Here is a 21,365-nt window from a genome sequence, read left to right as displayed (position 1 = left end):
TCCTCCGCAGGCACCGCCCCCGGCCCGGCCCGGCCCGGCCCTGCCCCGCCCCGCCCGGCACGGCACGGACCCGACAGGGACCAACAGGGACCCGCGGTAACCCACGGGGCCCCCGCCCCGCGGCCGCTCCGGGCTCCAGGCACGCTCCCTGTGCCCCCACGCCGCTCTGCGCCGCTGCCACTCGTCACCGCAAAATCCACATCCCCACGGAGACACGGCTGGAGTTTCTGTCCGGAGTTTCTCCAGAGGCCACGTTAAAGACCGTGCCGCAGTAAAAGCACGGTTAAACAGGACCAAAACGCCTCTCCTGAAGGTGGCCCGGGGGCAGCGGGGTCTGGCTCAGGGTGATGTGTGCGGTGCTTTTGGGGTGACAGTGGCAGTGCTGAGGTGATGTTTGAACCCCGTGATTTTAGAGGTCTGTTCCAACCTTGATGGTTCTGTGATAAAGGCCCTGGCACAGGGTGCCCAGAGAAGCTGTGGCTGCCCCTGGATCCCTGGAAGTGTCCAAGGCCAGGTTGGATGGGGCTTGGAGCAACCTGGGATAGTGGAAGGTGTCCCTGCCCATGACAGGGGGTGGAATGAGATGATTTTAAGGTCCCTTCCAACCCATCCCATTCCATCCTTCTGTGATTCTGTGATTTATGGCTCAGTCTTCAGGGCCGTATTGTCCCACTCTTCCCAGGAATACTGCAAATTGCTACTGTATTTTTGATTCCAGGATGAACAATAAACCTACACAAGCAGGCACTAAAATACACATCACTTCAGTAAATATTGTCCAGGCATTGAAACAACTTCCTAAAACAGGCAAGGACACCAGTCTGCAGATCCTCAGCACAGCAATGTAAGACAGCATGGAACAGATATCTGAATTCTCCTGCCCCTGAATAATAATTTCACATCATACCCAGATGTGACTTTCTAAAGTACTTCCTTCTCTTTTGCTGTTTTTATAACGTTAATCCAGCTGACTGGCCATGGGCAGGGTGCCATCCCTTATTGGGCCTCATATGTTTTGTATGGAGCTGATGAGTTGCAATGAATGTGGATTTTGCTGACAGGCTGGAGGTTCACAGTGACTGGGAGTTACTCACTTTACCATTAAATACTTCTCATTCAGCTTGTACACATCTGCCACTCACTGTGAAATTGCTTTCACATATTTCAGCTTTGCTGACGTGGGCTGTGGGGTGGGGAGGTTTATCCTATGCCACTCAGCTGATCACAGAATGGTGAAACATTCTGGGATTGAATAAACCAACCATCTTGGGGTTGAATAAACCAAGCATTTTGGGGGTTTTAATGAGGTTTTTAAATTAACACTGAACTTGATCAGCTTTGAAATACTGCAGATGATATGTGACATCGAGTTCAGTATTGTGCTAAACGATCTCTTTCCTTCCAAAATTCATGTTCTCTGGTTGTATCTAAGTGTGATGGAGCAATTGCTTCCCTACCTTGAGGAGAGCAAGCTCATCCAGAGCATCACTGAGCCAGTGTCTCACAAGCCTACAGAGACCTCAGCTGAGCTAAAACATTAAATCAACAGCACTTCCAGAGGTCAATTGTGAACCAGGCTCTGTTTTAAATATATTTGAGAGCTCTCAGCAAGGTGGCTGCTGTGGTTTTCTCACTGCATCTCTGTGAGCTGTGTGAGGAGACATCAGTGAGGAAATACTGGTTGCTGGTGTGCTTTTGAAGGCATTAACTCAGAGGAGAATTCAGGCTCTGCTCAGTGCAGTGTATCTTTTATCAACTGTAGCTGAGGAGCTTTTCATCATGTGAAATGGGCAAGTCAGCTCCAGGAGTCTGGACAGATAAACCTTGGAGAATTCATGAGCCATGAAGTGGATTGCAGTTCTGTCCCATCATTTAGCAGATGAAATTATGCCAAATCCCAGAAGCTTCATACCCCACGAGAGATGACAGAACATGCACTGAGTGGGAAACCTCCCTGGCTAATTGCAGCTAGGGTAAAAACAAAACGAGGGCTGAGGAGTTTTTCTAGTTATAACATTCTATGCATTGTTACTACCTGATCCCCAAGATCCCCAGGCATTTCATAAATGCTTGCTAATTAAAGACTGTGATTTCCTTTTTAAGATAGGGAAATGCTGTTAAAATGCTGTTTTAATGGCAAAGTTTGTGTCTTTATCATCTTAAAAAGACACCATGAGAAACATGAGCCAAATCAGGAACAAAGATAAATGATCCTATTTATGTACTGCTTAAAACAAAAACCATCCTCAAGATAAGAAATTTGCCATGTTAAATTTTAAACTGATGTGACACACCTGCACTGCAGCTATCCATGATAAAGTAATACAGTCAAAACAAGTATTTTCCCACTTTTTCTACTATGAAATCTTGATCTTAAGGGTTGTGTTTATCTTTACACACCCCAAAATTCCTTCTCTAAACACCCATTTTGTACTATATCCTAAAGGCTGTATTATATCCTAAAGGGCAAAATGAAAGTGAATTCCTGAGTGAAGAGGATCAGGAGAAATCCTTCTTCCCAAACAAAGGGATGAAGATCTACCTCTGCTGCCTCTGTGATTTCACTTGTGGCACAGTGACATGGAGGGAGGTGGTTTCTTACATCACCACAGTCTTCCTCATGCTCTGGACCCATGAGGTAGCCAGTGGGAGTACTGGGAGCTCTGGTACCCAAAAAGTGCAGTGCACTGTCACTGCCAAATTCTGCCTTGGGAGGGTGGGAGGGAGGGAGAGGATAAAGGCAAGGAAGGAAGAGAGAGAGGGAGGAAGGGAAAGAAGGAAAGGAGAGAGGGAGGGAGAAGGAGGCTATCTCCACAATCTCATCTATTTGATGTCCCCCTGTAATGGAACCCTGATGTGCCCCAGACATGACAAGATCCATTCCCAGCGCCACAGGCTCACCATGGAATGAGCTTCCAGGGGCTGTCAGTCAAACACACGGTCCCTAACACAACACAGGGCTCACAGCCTGCAGAGGTGTCCTCAGAGGCACTGATAACATCCTGGCCACCTTGCTGGCTGCTCCTCCTTGTGTAAGGATGTAAAGGGGCCAAGCCAAGGAACCAGCTTATTTGCCAAGCTGCACAAGAGCATTGGTTGTGCCCTTTGCTCCAGAGGGAGAGCAGGTTCACCCTGTATGTGCTCCCCCACAGCCCTCCTGGTTGCCTCAGAGACATGGTTTGTTACCAAACAGAAGCACTAAAGTGAAAGGTGTGTGAAATCCATTGGGAGAGATGATTCATTACCCAAAAGTACCTTCTAGGATTTCTCTGAGGGAAAGGAGCCATTTTCAGGCCGCTGGCTTTGTAGGCAGGATAACAATGTGCTGTTGACACAGCCAGCTGCAAAGGTAATGAAACTGTAATGAATAAATAATAATCATCTATTGCTAGAGGAAACTCTTAATCATTATTGTCTGGAAGTCAAAATCAGGTTGTAGACAGTGTGAGAGATGTGTGACAAAATAAAACCAGCCCTTTTCTCAGAACAGACTGTTGGCTGAAGTATATTCTGAATCCTTTCCCTGTAAGTAAAACAAAAATGTTATTCTTATGAATTATTTTCAAATGGTTAGAAGGAGGTCTTAAAATCTAGCTACAGAAGATACTCTAAGAGAACCACAGCTATTCTGTCTGGAAAAGCAAAGATAACATTTTGATAAAATAGCCTTAAAAAAAAGTTAAGAGTTGGTTGTGCTTTAGCTACTGCCCTAATTCTGAGAAACCAACCAGTGTGGAGCACTGAAAACCCACACACAGAAGAGTGGATTTTGACAAGTTCCTAATCCCAGAATCATGGAGCAGCCCAGGTTTGGAAGGGACTTCAAAAGTTTCTCAAACCTCTCCTGGGAAGGGAGTCTAAGGAGATTATCCAACACCCCATGCCATTGAGAACTTCAGCAACAGAGACCCTGAGGAGGTTGTGCCAGTGAATTGCTGTTCTTGCTAGAGAAAGTATCTTTCTTACACCAAGATAAAACGAAACAGCACGGTCTGGAGACAGTATATGATGTGCTGCTTCATATACAAACTGAATGTTCCAGGAAAGAGGTAAAAATTATGTTTATGGTCATTATTCAAATGAAGAAATCAGATAAAACCCCTTACTTTTGTAGCTGAAAAGTATGGGTGACAGTCTGAACCACTCTTGAAGGAGGGAAGGCAAGGCAAAGGAATATTTCAGTAGCAAATGGTGGTAAAATTATATAATTTTATCTGCAGTTCTGTCTTTCAAAGGTTATGTAGATCAAAATATAATCAAGCTGTTGAGTGCACAGTTCAAAGCAGGAGGGGGCTTTGGTGGTTCCCTTTCTCACTCCTTAATTTCTTTCCAATTATGTTTTATTATGTTGCTCACATTCAAGATGTGAACAACATTCATTGGAATAGTCATTGAAAAACAGTGCTCATAAAAAAACAAATTATAAATGACACTCTTTATTTTATGACACTATCAACCTGTTTGGTTGCAAATTGTTTAGGTATATCAATTTTTCCCACAGAATTGAACGTGATACATAATCTGAGAGGTTTTGAAACTCTTGCAATAGAATGTTCTGATAATGCATTCATGGTGACATGGCAGAGTTCTGTAGTTCTCTACTTGCATTCAATAAATATATACAGACAAACATAGCCCTAGCCCATAGCAGGGCTCAGCTAGATACCAGTATTGCTACAAACTGAGCATTTCCACCCTCAATATCCAAACAACACACATCTTCTTCCTCAAACACTAAATACTTTTGAGTGGAAAGGTAGAAAACTCGAGGTTAAAAAACTCTTTTTTCTTTGTTGTCTAAGAGTGTGGCGGGATGATGAGAACTTCCCAGTAATGACAACGAGAGGCTTCTCTCTCTTCTGACCCTGAGGCTCTGGAGCGGGAGGATTTGAGCAGCTGGGCCTTTAAGACACCAGGTCAGCCCAACAAAAGAATGCTGCTCCCCTAGAATTCCCTCTCAAAGCTGAGGGGAGCAGCTCAGTGCTCATGGTGCTCACTCCAGAGAGCTCTGCTCTTTTGGTTTCTGTCCACAAGGGCCCTTCAGTGGCTCTCAGGTTCCCAGTTCTCATGGAGTACAACCAAACCCTTGCAAATCCATCCTGAGCCAGTGATACTCCTCACAACCAAACACACAATCTGTTAGTGCTTAGGGCATGTTACCAACTGGCATGTCAAGACTGCTTTTTAAAACAGAGTCTAAAATTGATTTCTTACAAATAAACAGATTGTCCCAAGTCCAGCTCCAGGCAGCAGCTGTGGAGAGGGGAAAGCACTGCACACCTGGAGTGAAAAAGTCCTCTCAAATCAGTAACCCCACAAGAAGAAGAGACTCTGCCTTACCTTAATGTGAAGTAATTTCTCTTTCAGCCCTGTGGTGAGAAGCTCCCCTGGACTTGTCTCCTCCCCTCCTCAGTTTTCCTGGGGCAGTGCTGCTGGTCCTGTCATTGCCATGTCAGGAACCTGATGGGAGCACTGTTTCAAGCTTGTTTGCTCTTTTGATGTCAGCCCTGTGGCTCTTTGGAGTCTCACTCTGGAAGGCTGGGGGGCAATGCTGGATCTAGAAGAACAGGAAAGGAAAGAGGTGCAGCAAACCCAGCACCCCTGGGAATGGGTAAGGGAGTGAAATGGAGTGTGAGGACATGCCACATGACTGAGGGCATCTGGGACAGGAATAAAAACCCTGAACAGGGATGCAAAACTCAGAAACTGGAAGATATGGTTCTGGATTTTATTTCCTATAAAGTAAGGAATCCTAGAGTTAAGAATCACCTCCAGGTGGGGCACACTCCATTTGCCTGCCCCACTGGCCAAGAAATAGCATGGTTTTGTGTATATGTAAATTAAAATAAAATACATGGTGTTGAACTTTCCTTGTTTTTTAAATACACAAAAAGTATTTGGTAAATTCAAACACCATTTCCTTCTCTGCTTAGTCACTAGTTATGAAATCTGTTAAATGACAAATGAGGTGATCATTCCTGCTCAGCTGCCATTAGAGGCTGTAATTTAATTAGTTGGGACATTCATGTCAAAACAACTAATGCACAGGCCCTCACAGATCCATTGTTGGAGTTCCCTCATTGTCAAACAAGACCCATGGGTTTGTTCCCTCACGTGAAAACAGAGGTGGTGCTCAGGAAACAGGGAATAAAGCACAGCTCAGTGCCCTGCCCACTGCCTGCTGCTCCCACGGCTGCAGAGCAGCAAACTCTGCCCAATCTGCTGACCTCAGCAGAAAATCCAGAATTAAAAACCATCTGGTGGACATCCAGAGGGTTCTTTACTGCTTCAAGTGGGCAGCCACACCTGCCTGGGAAGGCCAAAACCTTCCTGAGTGGTAGAAATAAGTTTACAGGGAGGTTTTCGTAGGAGGCAGCCTGGTAAGAAGGGAAGGCTGGGTTGTCTCACTGCCTCTGAACAGAGTTTAATGAGGCAAGTTGCCAAATCCAGAATTAAACCTGTCATTTTCCCATCTTAACTAAGGAAATAATGGTGACTCTGCTTAGAGGAGTAAAAAATTCTACTTCCATTTGATTATCAAAGATGTGACTGAAACTTTCTTCCCAAGTGAGCTGCTGTTCCTGTATTATTAACAACCCCTCAAAAGTCCAGCAGGCGTAGGCTGCAGCAGCTGAATGATCCTGCAGACATGATTAATGAAGGAGAGGGCTAAATCCCCACAACATCTGGATTTGCTTCTTCTGGCCACAGATGGTTTTGGTTGCTTTTTATTCCAAGTATATTCGTTAGGACCAAGCATGGGGTTTAAACACAGCTTTCCTGTTCCAAGTCTCCATTTTCCATGGAGGAGCTTCTCCTCAGGACCCTATCCAGGGAGGCATGTGTAACAAATAAAGTGGGATTTGCTAAACCATCCTGCACACTGAAGGGGCTGCAAAAGTTCAGAAGGAGACACACAAAGGAAAGCAGAACACTTTGGATTTTTGATGTATTTTCCCCTCTCTGAAGTGATTGTCTCGTCTGCTTCATTTTCATTCCAGATGATTTTATAAAAAACTTATCCCTCCGAGGTTTTAAACTTGCAGTAGATGGATCACAAAGTGTTTACAAGTTTTTCTGTTCACTTAGTGTAGATGCTGAGAGCACAAGGCTGCTGAGCTGGGAAAGCCACCCAGCCTGACAGCAATCCCACACTGGTCCCATCAGTGGCTGAGGCACCCCCATCCCTGGGATCCTGTCAGCCTCTGCTCCTCTCCAGCTCACCTGCACTCACCCAAAGTGTGCCTGGACAGAAGAACATCACCTCCTCTGCAGCACCAGCACATCCTCATGGTGGAGCAGCAAAAATCTTTCCAATTAATTATTACCATGACTTATTTGTGTGATAAAACCTGGGCACAAGGCCTTTCAGTATCCTTTAGGAGTGCAGGTGGAGTTAACTAGTGTACTAGTAATTTTCTTGCACTCTGTTCTTCTCCAGTTGTTAACCTGGGTAACAATCTGCTTTTCTAGCACAGTACCTGCCTTGGGTTCACTCTTGCCTCTCTAAATAACCAACAGAAGGAACAGCAGTGGCCTTGATTATGTAGCAATGATCTACTTAGAATTGATAAACTCTATCAAATCTCTAGTACTATTGAGAATTGATAGAATTGATAAACTCTATCAAATTACTTTAGTAATTCTGTGGGTTTTTCAAAGCATTTTAAATGCCAGTGCTTATTTGGCTGTTACAGGAAAGCCTAATACTGATTTTAAAACTTGCTTGCTTTCAGACACATCCACCACCACAGTCCCAGCTGGTTTGCTGTGCAGTACTGAACACACTGTCATATTTACTGCATCAAAACCTCTCTCTGCAGATCAAAAGAGATTATTTTATTGCTTTTTTTGATGATGTTAAGCAGAAACCTATGTTCTCCTGGTTACCTCCTCTGTTCAGCTTTACCAGACTGGTTTTGACCACAGTCAGTTGCACTAATGTTTGTAAGTGAAATGCAACTATTGCTTTTCCTTCCTTTTCTATTTCATAATAAAGTCAGTATTTCCGTAGACACTGGAATCCTCGTTTTCCTTACATGAGAGAAAATAACAGCATTCTTCTGTTATCCCAACTTTGAAACACGATGATTAGAAGTATTATCATAGATCACAGAAAAATCCAGTTTGGAAGGAACTTCTGGAGCCCATCTGCTCCAAACTTCTGCTGGAAGCAGGACCCTTGTGTTAGGCTGTCCAGGGCTCTGTCAAGCCAAACCTTGAATATTTCCAGTGAGGGAAATTTTACCACTTCCCTGGCAACCTAGTGCAATGTTTAATTGTTCTCACAGTGATTTTCTTCCACTTAAACCCAGACAGAATTTCTCCTTGGGGCAAGTTGTTTGTATTAGCCTTAATGTGTTTTCCCTTGATGTGTTTAGATGCACAAATGAGCTCTTGCCTGTCTAAATAACCAGCAGAAGGAGCAGCAGTGGCCTTGCTCCATTTCTGATGGCACACTGCATGTTCAGCAGTTGAGCTACCTTAAACCTGGTTTTTGCCACATCTTGCAGTAACTGCTGGATAGAACTGGGAGGGTCTTGCATTCCTCTGTCAAGGAGCAGAGAGCCCAGGAAGACAGAAGTGGGCAGGAGGCTGAAATTGGGGGTGTTAAGGTTCTCTAACAGCTGCTCAGCCCATTTTAAAATGAAGCTTTTTGAGCATTTTGTCTGTGCAGAATAATTGAGCTGTAAGGATCCCTGCTGTGGACTGAAAGCAGCATGCAAAGCAAACCTTGGAGCCTTGCCAACAATTACCTTTTACTTGGCACACTGCCCAGAATTAAAACCTTGCAAAATTTTAGTCTCCATTTCTCTGGTATATTTCTGTAGCTATTTAAACAACCAATAAAATAAAGGGGAAAAAAACTGAAAAAAGAGATTATAAAAATGTGCAGATTATGGACTAAGCACACATAATGGTCTGGCTTTGGTCCCCTTCTCTTTCCCCAAATACCTAAAGAATAACAAGAGGAAATACTAAAAAGAACCAGCAATTTAAACAAAAGCTGTGAGGTCAAACTCTCCCTTGCTCCTCCTTCCTTCTCTTTATCGCTGGTCTCCACTTGGCTCCTGGCTCCCAGCTGAAGGCACTGCCTGCATTGTTAGTCCATGGACAAGAACAATGCACCACAACAAAGGTTGGGGGAACTTGCTGGTAACTTGAGCCTTTCCAGGGTTCTGCCTTGTGCAAACCACAAATATTCTGAAAAGGAGAAATGAACTGAAATTCGTGTGGAATCACAGAATCATGGGATGGTTTGGGCAGGGAGGGACTTTAAAGCCCATTCAGTGCCACCCCCTGCCATGGGCAGGGGCACTTTTCACTATTCCAGGTTGCTCCAAGCCCTGTCCAGCCTGGCCTTGGACACTCCCAGGGATGGAGAGAATTTCTGCCCAGTATCCCATCCATCCCTGCCCTCTGGCAGTGGGAAGCCATTCCCTGTGTCCTGCCCCTCCATCCCTCATCCCAAGTCCCTCTCCAGCTCTCCTGGAGTCCCTTTAGGCACTGGAAGGGGCTCTGAGGTGTCTCCAGAGCCTCCTTTTCTTCAGATGAACTCCCCCTGCTCTCCCAGCCTGAGAGGCTCCAGCCCTGGGAGCATCTCTGGGGCCTCCTCAGGCTCCAAGAGGGCCACATCTTCCCTGAGCTGTGCTCCCAGAGCTGGATGCAGCTCTCCAAGTGGAGCCCACGAAGCAGCAGCCCCAAGTGTGGTCACAACAGATGACAAGTGTCACTAGAATGAGCTGCCCAAACCACAGCTGTGTGTGTGTATGAGGTGTATCTGCAAAGGAGGGTGAGGAGAAGCAACTTGGCAGGGCTGTGACTGCAGCTGTGGGTGAGGCAGCAGTGCAGGAGAGGCACCAACAGGGGTTATGGACCTTCTCACTGGTGGTGCACAGGGCTCTGCTTGCCAGTGAGCTCTCACAGCAGTGAAACAGGATTGGAGTGTGAATTTTCAGTTTAAAGAGAGCCCAGTGGCAGCTTGGCCTCAAGTGAGCACCTGCACCAGCAGTTGGAAGGTGCTTAGGAAAAAAGAACACTGTGCTTGAGGAGAGCATGGGTAGAAGTAGCTGCCACTCAGTGCAGCTCCCCTAAATGCTGGATTTGCCATGGAAAAATGACTTGGTAGATCCTGACAGTGCTCCAGTGTCCAGGCTTCTGAATGTTTGTGCTGTCTGCAAAAGCCTTGCATGGCTACAGCCCTGAAAACAAACACAGCCCAAGCTGAAACCTCATCCAGCATTCTGGGAGCACAGGCAACCAACACTAAGTGCAGCAATGTGGAGGCTTTGTAAGGGGATTTTCTGGTTTAACAAGGAACCAGCTCACTGTGGAGGCTGGTATCCACAGCTGGGATTGAGGTAGTGGTGTGACACGAGAAATAAAGGAAGCTCTACACTTCCTACCCAGTGTTCTCACACATCTAATTAGAGAGGACTGTAAAGATTATACTCCTCGCTGACTGAAGGCTGGAGTTGCTGACATGAGTGACAGCACTCAGATTTTCACTCCTGTTGAATGCACTAGCTACCAAAACCACGGATGCTCAGTTGGTCACTCTGACTCTCGGAGGTTATGCAAAATATAACCTCAACCAAAGCTTTAAACCAGCTCTTTTCTCCCTGTTTTAATGAGATGCTGTCACAGCAGAAGTTACTCCTTGCTGTCGGGCGCCCTCTCCTGCACGTTCACCTCTGTAGTCCTGGTGACAGAGAATCCCTCCTCCTCCTCCTCCGGTAAAATCCTTCCACACAAAAGCCCCTCCTGATCCCGCACACCTCCCTGGTTTTCCGATACCCAACTTGTGGCCGCTCCCTACACTCCAGAAAGCTCCCAGGCAATCTTAGCTTTGCTAATAAAGAGTTACCAGGAAATTAGGTTTCTTTACAAAGCAAATTAGTTCCAAGTATCCTCAGCTTAAAATCATAGAATCCCAGACTGGTTTGGGTTGGGAGGGACCTTAAGGATCATCTTATTCCACCCTCTACCACAGGCAGGGACACCTTCTGCTGGAGTCAGGTTGCTCCAATACTTGAACACTTCCTCCTCTCACGGGCTGATTACCAAACCACTTTCTCTCCTGCTTCCTGCCTTCTTCTGGTCTTTTTTACACTCTGTCAAGTTGTTCACATGGCTTCCTCATCCCCACTCTCTGTTCCAAGACTTCTCTTTATCATATTTTCCTAGTTTATCACCAAAAAACTGCCAGAAATGAAGAGAAATTATGTCCTACAGAACACCAGAGAGATCTTTGACTGTTGGCCAATGCTCTGCTGCAACGTTTATGCTATTTGATGCATATGTTTTAGAAGATTTTTTATTGTAGGTTGGGGATGAGGAGTAGATGTCTGTTTTCTGTAAAATTTCATAGATACTCACTGTTCATGGTCTGTAGGTGCCTTTGACAAATCCTTTGGCAGGGTGGCCTTTTTGAGTCTTCTCTGATCAATGGCTACACAGTACTGCTGTCATTTATTTCACAAGAAAGGACATGAAAAATCTGGGTTTGGTTGCTTTGTGAAATCAGGTGTGTACTCTACACTTTCATTGTCCAACAGCTCTGTATCCCTGACTTGTTCAGACACAAATTATTTTTTTTCCTCTGTTCCTGCTGGAGGTGTTCAGGACCAGGATACGTGCCAGGTCTGAAGTTTGTGAAAGTTGTTCCTCCACTTGTGGACCTTGTGGATTTAGGTCCCCCCTCCCCATGCACACCAACCCACCAGACTTCTGCAAAATCAACCACTGAAAGCAGTGGGAAAAGGAACCCACCAGGTTTCATGAATTGAAACTGCCTCCTGTGAGATTTACTTCAGCATACCTGTTCCTGGAACACAACAGGGAGTTCTCTAAAGAACACAGAAGTGTGGAACAAAGCTCCCAAAAATCCTACATTTTTATGGTAGTCAAAGCTATTGACAGTTTCATCCCACTGCCCCTTACCTTATCACTAGAGATGCCTGGAACTCCTTTCAAACAATACTACTTAAATTGCTTCCGAAGTTTGAAGTAGGTTTGTTTTAAACTCATTTTTTCAAGGTAGTGTTTCCTATTGTTGCTAAATTACTGCCAAAAATCCTGATTTTTTCTTAGCTCCTGGAAAAATGAAGACATTTATATTGAATTTAAGAAGTTTTTTTCAATGGGGGTGGGCAGCCCTGGCACAGGGTGCCCAGAGAAGCTGTGGCTGCCCCTGGATCTCTCTGGAAAGGTCCAAGGCCAGGTTGGACAGCCAGGAGCAGCCCAGGATAGTGGAAGGTGTCCCTGCCCATGGCAGGGGGTGGGACTAGGATAACTTAAGGGTCTCTTCCACCCCAAACCAGGCTGGGATTCTCTGACCAGAGCTATCTTGCCAGCTGAGCCAGTTCAGAGAACAGAGAAGGCAATGCAGAACACCTGGAGTGGGTGCTCAGAGCAGACAGTGTAGGAAAAAAAAAATAAACCTCAGCTTAATGTCACAAGTACAAAAAAAGGATTCTTTGAGCAGTAGTCACCCTTTAACATCCTCCTGTTGTGCACTCATTGTAATGTCTATCATTCCCAGTCACACCAGCCACATAATAGAGTTCTTCAGTGCTCCTAATTTTTATTGTCATTGTGCTCCCACTGTTATGTTAATTAGATTAAACCAGACTCCCACTGAGGCTGTAACAATGATAAACATTGTAGTAATCTGTCAGCTCTCTCTGAAACCACTTTCCACAGCTTTGGAAACGTGCTGCTCCAACAGACCACACTGCTGTGTATTGTAAATGATCTGCTTTGATCACACTTGCTCACATACATTGTAATAATCAACACTGAAAAATAAGCTGCTAATGACTCACAACCTGAGGCACATTATTGATCTTTCCAATCAGCTACCATGAAGAGGCTCATGGAAGCAGAATGTACTAATGCTGCCATTTTTAACTGCACAAGACAAATATTGTGGGGAGAGGGGTCCTGACAGAAATCTAAAATGACCACACATTAATACTCATAATTTTCTTTGTCTGGAAAAAAAAAAAGGCTTATTCCTTTTTTCCCTCTTTGCCTGAAATAGGTTCTAGCCTTTCCACTAATGGTTTTAAAGATAGCAGTAAATTCTGACAGCTTTTTACATAGACACTCAGTTCTGTGGGATTTTGCTTCCAGGCCATTAACTCCTAAATCCATATTCTGACAGATTTCTTCTGAGGAACAAAAAACAGTGTAGAAATAAGACCTGAACAGATTTCTTTGTCTTACTGTGCAGAGACACTCAGCAACAAAGCTCTCCTCATTATAGAACCTGTGGAGAATTCACAAATCCAGGTTCTGTCCAAGTGCTGTGGAAACCATTATTACAGATGGTTCTGTACTTCTCACTAACCCTGTGCCTCATTGCAGTGAATCCCAAAAGGTTAAATCTTCTTTATTCAGAGTGTGTGTGTGTGTGCTGATGTATGAACATCTGCTGTGTCCATAAACCAGCATTGCACATCCCATTTCTCCTCCTGCTGCAAATCTGAAGCAGATGTGTGAGGATGCAGAAAATAGGTGTAAGATGTATTTCTCCAAACTATGTTCTTGCTGCTGTTTAGAAGGCAGCAAGCAATTTGCCAAATACCAGAACCAGACACTTTAGAAGCAAGTAACAACATACAGCCACACTCTCACTTTTGCATCCCATGACCTGAAAATAATCAGAGTGGAAGTAGAACCCAAAAAGAGAAATTATTTATTTTTTAGACCTCTACCCTAATATAATGCCTGTCCCCAGCACCTACCAAAGTCCACTGCAGATCCCTAATTCATAAGGCTGGCAACTGGGATCTTGGAAAGAAACTCCAAATGCAAAGTCCTACCTAATATGCTGGGCTGAAATGTGTGTTCAGTATGCTCCAGCACCCCCAAAAAAGTCAGAGCTCAGATCTACAGAAGCCAAGGGCTGTCCAGACTGGAGGAGCAAAGTCAGGGAACTCCCAGCATTTAGAGAGCAGAGCTGTGTTCTGAAGAAATGGGCACAGCTGCTTTGGTGAGTCACATGTGGGTTTGGAGCGAGGACCCAGCTGGCAAACACATATGTTCCATCCTTTCTTGAGGTCACTGCTGAAGTTCAAGTAATGGAAAAACCAGATGAGTTAAAAGCAAACCTCCCTAAGCTATATTTGAAACACACAGCTCAGGGATGGCCTTGCACAATTTAAGCAGCCTCTGGAAAGCGTGGCACAATCATCCCCTGAGCTTCTCCATTCAGGGAAACAGTCGGGTTGAGGATCACAGGCTGTGCACAGCTACAATACAAGGTAAGTCTGAGCTACAGGAAATCTTCCAAAACAAGATATCAAATCTTCTAAAATAAGGTATCAAATAGAGAAGGAATAGTCATTAATTTCCTGTAGCAGATGCTTCAGCAAAAAATCATTAAAACATATCCTGATTTTTTCCTCGGTATTTTTCCCCGTTTTTAAAAATCCTCCTGCCCTCTTGTCTTTTTGCCTTCTCCTTATCCTTGTCTCTTTAAAAATATACTTTTGGTCACTGCTTTTTAAATTTTGATCTTTACACTACTTGTAAAGATCAGCACAATAGACCAAGTCATCCTCACACTTATTTACCTTTTGCGCGATTTTCAGTGCAAGCACAAGCCTTCGATGATTCCAGGAAAGGTTCTTGGTTGGGCCATTCACTGGAAGAAAAACAAATCTGTTTGTCTTTGCAAGAAAAAAAAAAAAAAAAATCTGATTATATCTGTCTCGTGCTCCACTAGAGGGCACCAGATAATTATCTTAAATGTCACCCAGGCGGCTGTTGTGTGCAGGCTGTTAATTGCACCTAATTAGCGATCAGAAGATGTATTAATCATCTACAAGTCAGGCCTCAATACAGAAACACTCAGTGGCACCGCTGCCATCTACAATCAGCCTCCAGCTCCTGTGTGGGTCCCAAGAAGTTGTGTGCAGGTATTGCTTCTCCCTCCTGTTTCTAACCCTGCTGCTGTGCTGTCTTGTGTCACACACCTAAAATATTGCACATATTTAAATACTGCCCACAGCCCTAGGTTGGGAACAGCCTAACAGTGCTAAATTTGTTTTCCAGGGCACAGCACGTTCTTTTCACCTCAATGAAATGTTCATCAGTGCAAGAAACAACTTTACTGTGGGTTAGTCTCAGCCTGTAGTTCATCCCACAAACACCTTATACGCCTCATAAATCTTTGATTTCACCTTTGCAAGACTTTCTATGTAGTCATTCCTTTAAAAACCATTTCCAAACATTGTATGGAACTTCCCTTCATTTGCCAGGCTTTAAATAGCCTTGTTTCCTTACTGCAGAGAGCAGGATGTTGTTTGCTGAATGACAGATTAAAAAGTTGTAAACAGGGTTTAATCACGTCCCTATTTTAGTTCAAACCACCTCTGCTAGGCACCAGAGCTGGAGAATTCTGCTTTCTTTGCCCTGACATTACTTAAACCCTTCTGAAAGGATGTGCAAAACCTTCTGAGGAAGCAAGGTAAAAAACAAGATTTCTTTCCCTTCAATCCACTTACTATAATAAAAGTAGTAAACAAAGTTACAAGGAAAACCAGTTTTATATCAAAGCTGGGTTCTGTCTTACTCACTGCCCTGTTTGCAGAGCACAGAAACAACATTTTCTTGCTCTCCCCAAGTTACTTATAATGAGATCCCACTCTTTGGCCTTTATCTCTGGGCCCTGGGTTTCTGGGAATGGAAGAAATTAGCTTATCTTTTGCAGCCTGAATTTGGAATATCCATTGGCTACAGGGCACAGACCATGCACACAGCACCCCTCAGGGAGAAGGCAGCCACGTGCTCAGTGTGCTACTCCCACCCTGTGGAACAAGCTGCCCATATTTCATGGCTGGGAAGTCCCACCTGTGTTTTGTAGTGGCTGAAGAAAAAGTTTTAGATTAGTGGAATTAATTGTCTTGCTCCATTAAAGGGATATAGGTACAGCCTAAAATAAAAATCCCAACAAATCAAAATATTTGTAATAAGCTAATTATCTGATTAAGTGATTACATGCTCTGTCATCCTACAGCTGTTAATACACTATTGTAAATATCAAATGTAGAATTAATACCAGGCATTAAGTGCATGCTACCCCTCTCCAAAAGCCCAATTAAGCATGTGTTTACAAATGATGCCACTAATTATCCACCTCTTCTATTTCAGTTAAATGTTTTAATGTGCCTTGGAGACATTTCAAAGCTAAGGAGACATAAAATGTCTTCTCAAAGAATCATACTCTGAAAACATAGTGAATTTCTGAGGTAAGCCCTAAGGCTATAGATTTTGTAAACATGGTTTTTTTCAGTCTAAGTGTGTTTGAGGTTTTGCCTCGTGATTGTTGAAGAATGTGAATTTCAGATGCTTTTTCAGTTGCATGGCCATTTCTGTGATTTGAGGATGTGCTACTTGGAACTATCCTTCATTTATTAAACTGGCATTTGATCACTGCCTGAAACTTCACTTTATGAAACAGATAATAAATAGTATCTTGCAGCTACTCCTCCAATTCTTGGCCAGTTTTGACCTCTGTTTTTATTTTGCTGATACACTCACTTTCTGAACCATGCAGTTGAATGCTGCTATGAAAACACTTCTGAATTACTACCAGTCACTGATAGCAGTGTCCTGCTGTTGTTCCCCAGCTGTGGTTGTGGGATTATTATTATTATTGTTATTATTATCATCATCCTTCTGTTTGGCTATATTACAAGTTTAGAGTTGAGATATTTGAGATATTTATTTCCCTATTTGCATCAAAGAACTTTGCCTGGCACTGTTCCCATCAAAGGTGGAAGATTTGATGTCCCTGCTTGCTCACTCTCTGAGCAGTGCATTTCTCCACTAAAGCTCTACTGGGATCAAGTACATTGAAATTTTTGGGATACACTGGAGGGGTAAAAATAAGTCTTTGACCCTTCCTAAATGAGATCTATTCTTTTACTACCTGCTCCTATCTCTTCCACTTCCAACTCATTCTGGATTTACCAGCTGCTGGTTTTGGCAGTATCTTTTCCTCTAGGGTCACCACTGACTGTCCAAATGCTGGCTACAACATACTGATTTTAACTTTATTTTTTGAAAGCAAATACTTAATAATAGCAGGGCCTGAATGCTGAAGAGCCTGTAATGTCTCATGCCAAGCTTCTTTTCCAGAGGAATACAGCCAATAGGATCCCTAATTTGTACATTTTGATCCTTGAGCAACATGGATTCTGTTACCATTTGCCTTTATTCATGTAACCTCTGTGAGTAGTTAACCTGCCCCAACTCTCTCCCTCTCTCTTACTTTGTCTACAAGCCTCAAAATAAAGCCACAATCTGCAAAGTTCTGCAGATATATCACTGGGGTATTATCTTGCAAGTCTCTTATGATCCAGAAAAGGGCTTTTCCCCTTGACTGTCACTGGACATTTTGACCAGCCTGCTAGAGCTCTGCAGGAAGGAGAGGCACATCACAGTTACCATCACAAAACCAATCTGTGCTGAGAAATCTTGGTTAATTTCCCTTCTTTCCCATTCATAACATCAAACATTTTTCATTCAAGATCATGCAGCTTGCTTGCTCTGCTTTATTTTTAAAGAATCTAAATCTTAAACTGTAGCAAAGCCATTGGTCCTGAGCCAGAGTTGGTTCAGAACAGCCTCAGTGCCTTTTCCTCCTGCCACACTGTACCTGAGTTGATCCTGAGCAAAGCTGCTCTGCACACAGTTTGTACCCTGCACAAAGGGTAAATGCCTCAGAAATCCCTCCTGCTCTGTCTGGCATAGGAAAAGGATTCTTTTACTACTGCTAGGGCAGACCTTACCTCATCCTACCAATGTCCATTTAGTTTTCCTTTGCTATCATTTATTTATACCCTTATCTTGCTTTACTGTAATGTACCACAGTGGAGTAATGCACCAACATGGACATTTTCTCCTGATTTTCCCCATCTTTTGCCCCCTATTTACAGTTCTCTGCCTTCAGATTTTTACAACATGAGTATTTTCTCTTCCTTCTCTCTCTCTATGCTGGTTTCTGAAAGGAAATGAACAGGCGACCTTCAATCACTTTAACAGGTAATAAATATTTTACCTGAAAGGACGACATGGAAACAACATGTCTCAGTTGACTGGACTAATTTTCTTTACTATTATTTTGCTGCTGCAAGGAGCAGAATTGTTTCCATTACAGCAGGAACAGTGGAGAGCATGAAAAGATGAAAGATGAAAGCTCTCTCAGCTCTCATGCTGCATGGTTTTGTTATCTGCTGCAGAGAACAAAAATGCTCCCAACACAGAGCATTGTATTGTATTGAAATACAATATTATCCATCTCCCAGGCTTTCTTGTCTTGCACACAAGTGCAGAATCACAGGATGATGGGATGGATATCTTGGGCTGGAGGGGCCCTCAGAAGTCCCTGTCCAAGCTCCAGCTCAGAGCAGGTCAGCTCTGGGGTCAGACCAGGCTGCTCAGGGCTTGAACTGCCTGCATTTGGAAAACTTCCAAGGATGGAGATGGCACAACTTTGCTGGGCAGCTGTGCTGCTGTTGAGTGTCCTCATGGGGAATAGGCTTTCCCTGTATTCATCTAGAACTTTCTTGTTTTGGCTTCTTGTCACCTCTCACCTTGGCTCAATAACCTAACAGGAAGGGCTGGATGTGTAGGGTCCCCAAAGCCCTGCCTGCCCCAGGCTGAGCAAGCCCTGCTCCCATGGCCTTTCCTCCCAGGGGAAGTTTTCCAGCCCCAGCCATCCTGGGGGCCTCCCTTGCCTTCCCTTTCTCCAGTCTGTCAAGGCCTTTCCTGCAGGGAGAGCCCCAGACTGGGCAGAGTACCAGGATATGATCTGGGGAGTGCTGAGCATGAGGGACATGGTCCCCAATCCCCTGGCCATGGCAGCAGTGTCCCTGTGCCAGCAGGGCTCCTGCTGGGGAGCACAGCTCTGCATCTGCACCACAGCTGCCCTGAGCACAAACCCTCATGCTGATGGCTTGGCAGGAGGACAGCCTGCACTTGGAAAGTACTTGGCAGCCTTTTCTCACATCCTTAAAAGCAGCAAGAACACCACATTGCAGAGGAGATCCATGGTGCCACTATTAAATCATACAGGAAATATAAAACAGAATCAGGCCAATATTCCTAGAAATACAGAGAGCTGGACACCATTAGCACAGCTTAAATGTGTTGAATTTCTTTTTGTGTCTCTTTCAGCAAAAGGTTCCTAGAAATGTTTACAGTCTGTTAATTTACATGCCTGTGTATAGTTTTACCAGATTTCTTCCTGTGAGGGTGGGTGGGCCCTGGCACAAGGTGCCCAGAGAAGCTGTGGCTGACCCTGGAAGTGTCCAAGGCCAGGTTGGATGGGGTTGGGAGCAACCTGGGATAGTGGGACATGTCCTGCCCATGGCAGGGGGGTGGAACTGGATGAATTTAAGGTCTCTTCCAACCCAAACCATTCTGGGATTCTGTGATTCCAACACTTGCACTCCATCTGCCTTTGGAGATCTGCCTTCCTGACAACTGCATGCTCTCTTTGCAAATCTTATTTTTGCAGCATTAAGCTTTTCTCACATAGGACAAATTTTACTAACAGTGGTACATTAGTATCAGAACTTCTTCACTTACCTCAGTGCTGCAGTCAATTAAGAAGAGAAGCAATTTTTATCAAAGGGCACTTCTGGTTACCACAATAACTTGCCAGACAACATTTTCCTTTCCTTGGCACTGATGAATAGCTGAAACTTCAGAAAAATTTCAGTCATTAGTTCTGACTAGTGTCATTCTAAAGAGAGGAATGTATCAGAATCTCTTATTCCATTCTGTACCTGCTTTGAATTTTAACACTGAAAGAGCTCAACACAACCCACTTCAGAAAAATAATTCTTTAAGAAACCAAATCAAGAACAAGGACTCTTAAATCCTGTCCACAGCTGACTCCCTCTGGGATTTATCTGAGACATTTGATCACTCTTAGAAAACAGAGATGTTTTTCCTGACTAATTTATCAATGTCTCGTAAGGATCAATTATAGAGGCCACAATATAGGTCACAAGGGGTCCAAGGGAGTGCACCCCATAAAAAGCTACTCCATAAAAAGTAACTACTCCATAAAAATAGTTATCTATGAATAACCTGACTTAGGCTAGAATTTCTCAAAAATATGTGAAGTTTTGCAAGGAGAGGTGAAGGTCCAAACCAGGACTTTTAAAATATTCTAAGTATGAGAACACGAACTAAAACACTCTAGGAAAACTTACCATGCTCCATACTGAATTGCTTTAAATACCCCGTATTGAATTGCTTTAAATACTCCATATCGAATAATCTTAATTATGTTGCTGCATGATTAAAGACTTAAGTATTAATTCAAACTCACGTCTGATCTCTGTTCACTTTTTACTCACACCAGATTTAATTACACTAAGTGCACTGCCTTGCTATCGCTATAAAACAGTTAATGCCAAGACCAGTAAAGGCACTTCTGAAAACCCAAAGCTCATAAAACCAATTTTAACTTACCAAGCGTTAAAACGCAGGCACGGGAAGACAAACGTTTATTTCAGATCAGGACCGCAGAGCGGAGATGCTGGAGAACACCTGAAGGTGTATCGTGAACAGAAACACCGCAAGACCCGGTTCATCTTCTGTCCCCTGGTCTGAGGGTGTGGGGATGGCGCTGGGCTCGGTGACTCCTGCCCGGGCTCAGCGCTTCCCTCAGCCTTCGGCCTCCGGGCACGTCCCTCTGGGAGCGGTGTCCGAGCGCCCCGGAGCTCCGGGAGCAGAGCCAGCAGAGGCCGTGCATTCAGCCTCGGGGCTGCTCGCTGGCGGAGCCGGCAACCGCCCCATTCCTGCGGCCCGCAGGCTCACCCGGCCCGCCGGGGACAGCGGGGGCTGCTCGGGCCGGCCCCGCTGCGGCCCAGGCACCGCCACCCGCCCGGCCCCGAGCTTGCCTGAGGGAGCCACAGAATCACCGGGGCTGGAAAACACCTCCGGCACCATCGAGGGCAACCCGTGCCCAACGTCACCCTGTCAACCAGGCCGTGGCACAAGTGCCACAGCCAGCCTGTCCTTAAACACCTCCAGGGACAGTGACTCCACCGCCCCCCAGGGCAGTCAGCCCTCTCCAATGTCTAATCCCAATTTCCGGGAAGGAATTTCTCCAGATGAGCGACCTGACCCTCTCCTGGCGCAGCTCAGCCGCCCCCGACCGGGGAGAGCGGTCAAAGGAGAGGGGCAGTGGTGTGGAGGGAGCCCCGCAGGACGCGGTGCCGCATCCCGGGAACGGGAAACGAAAGGGAAGGGAGAAGGACATGGAGCACTGGCGGCGGCGGGGCCGGAGGTGTGGGCAGGGCGGGGGAAGCAGCGAGCAGCCCCGGCGGCCGCCG

The 21,365-nt window shown here is 44.9% G+C and overlaps 1 long non-coding RNA gene across 1 annotated transcript; it reads right to left on the bottom strand.

Annotated features, from left to right (window-relative positions):
• Window positions 1-14,541: 14,541 nt before the first annotated feature.
• On the bottom strand, window positions 14,542-21,191 carry LOC139594199 (uncharacterized). The gene is made up of 3 exons (XR_011680534.1): window positions 20,500-21,191; window positions 19,606-19,721; window positions 14,542-14,653 (listed from the first exon to the last, which is right to left on the bottom strand). It is a non-coding gene; the product is annotated as an uncharacterized lncRNA (long non-coding RNA).
• Window positions 21,192-21,365: the final 174 nt, after the last annotated feature.

This window comes from Agelaius tricolor, unplaced genomic scaffold, assembly GCF_023055355.1.
Source record: "Agelaius tricolor isolate 1412-34295 unplaced genomic scaffold, bAgeTri1.0.p SCAF_11, whole genome shotgun sequence".
In the NCBI taxonomy this organism is placed as follows: domain Eukaryota; kingdom Metazoa; phylum Chordata; class Aves; order Passeriformes; family Icteridae; genus Agelaius; species Agelaius tricolor.
The sequence above is the reverse complement of the archived record's forward strand: the minus strand, read 5'-3'. Positions and strand labels throughout refer to the sequence as shown.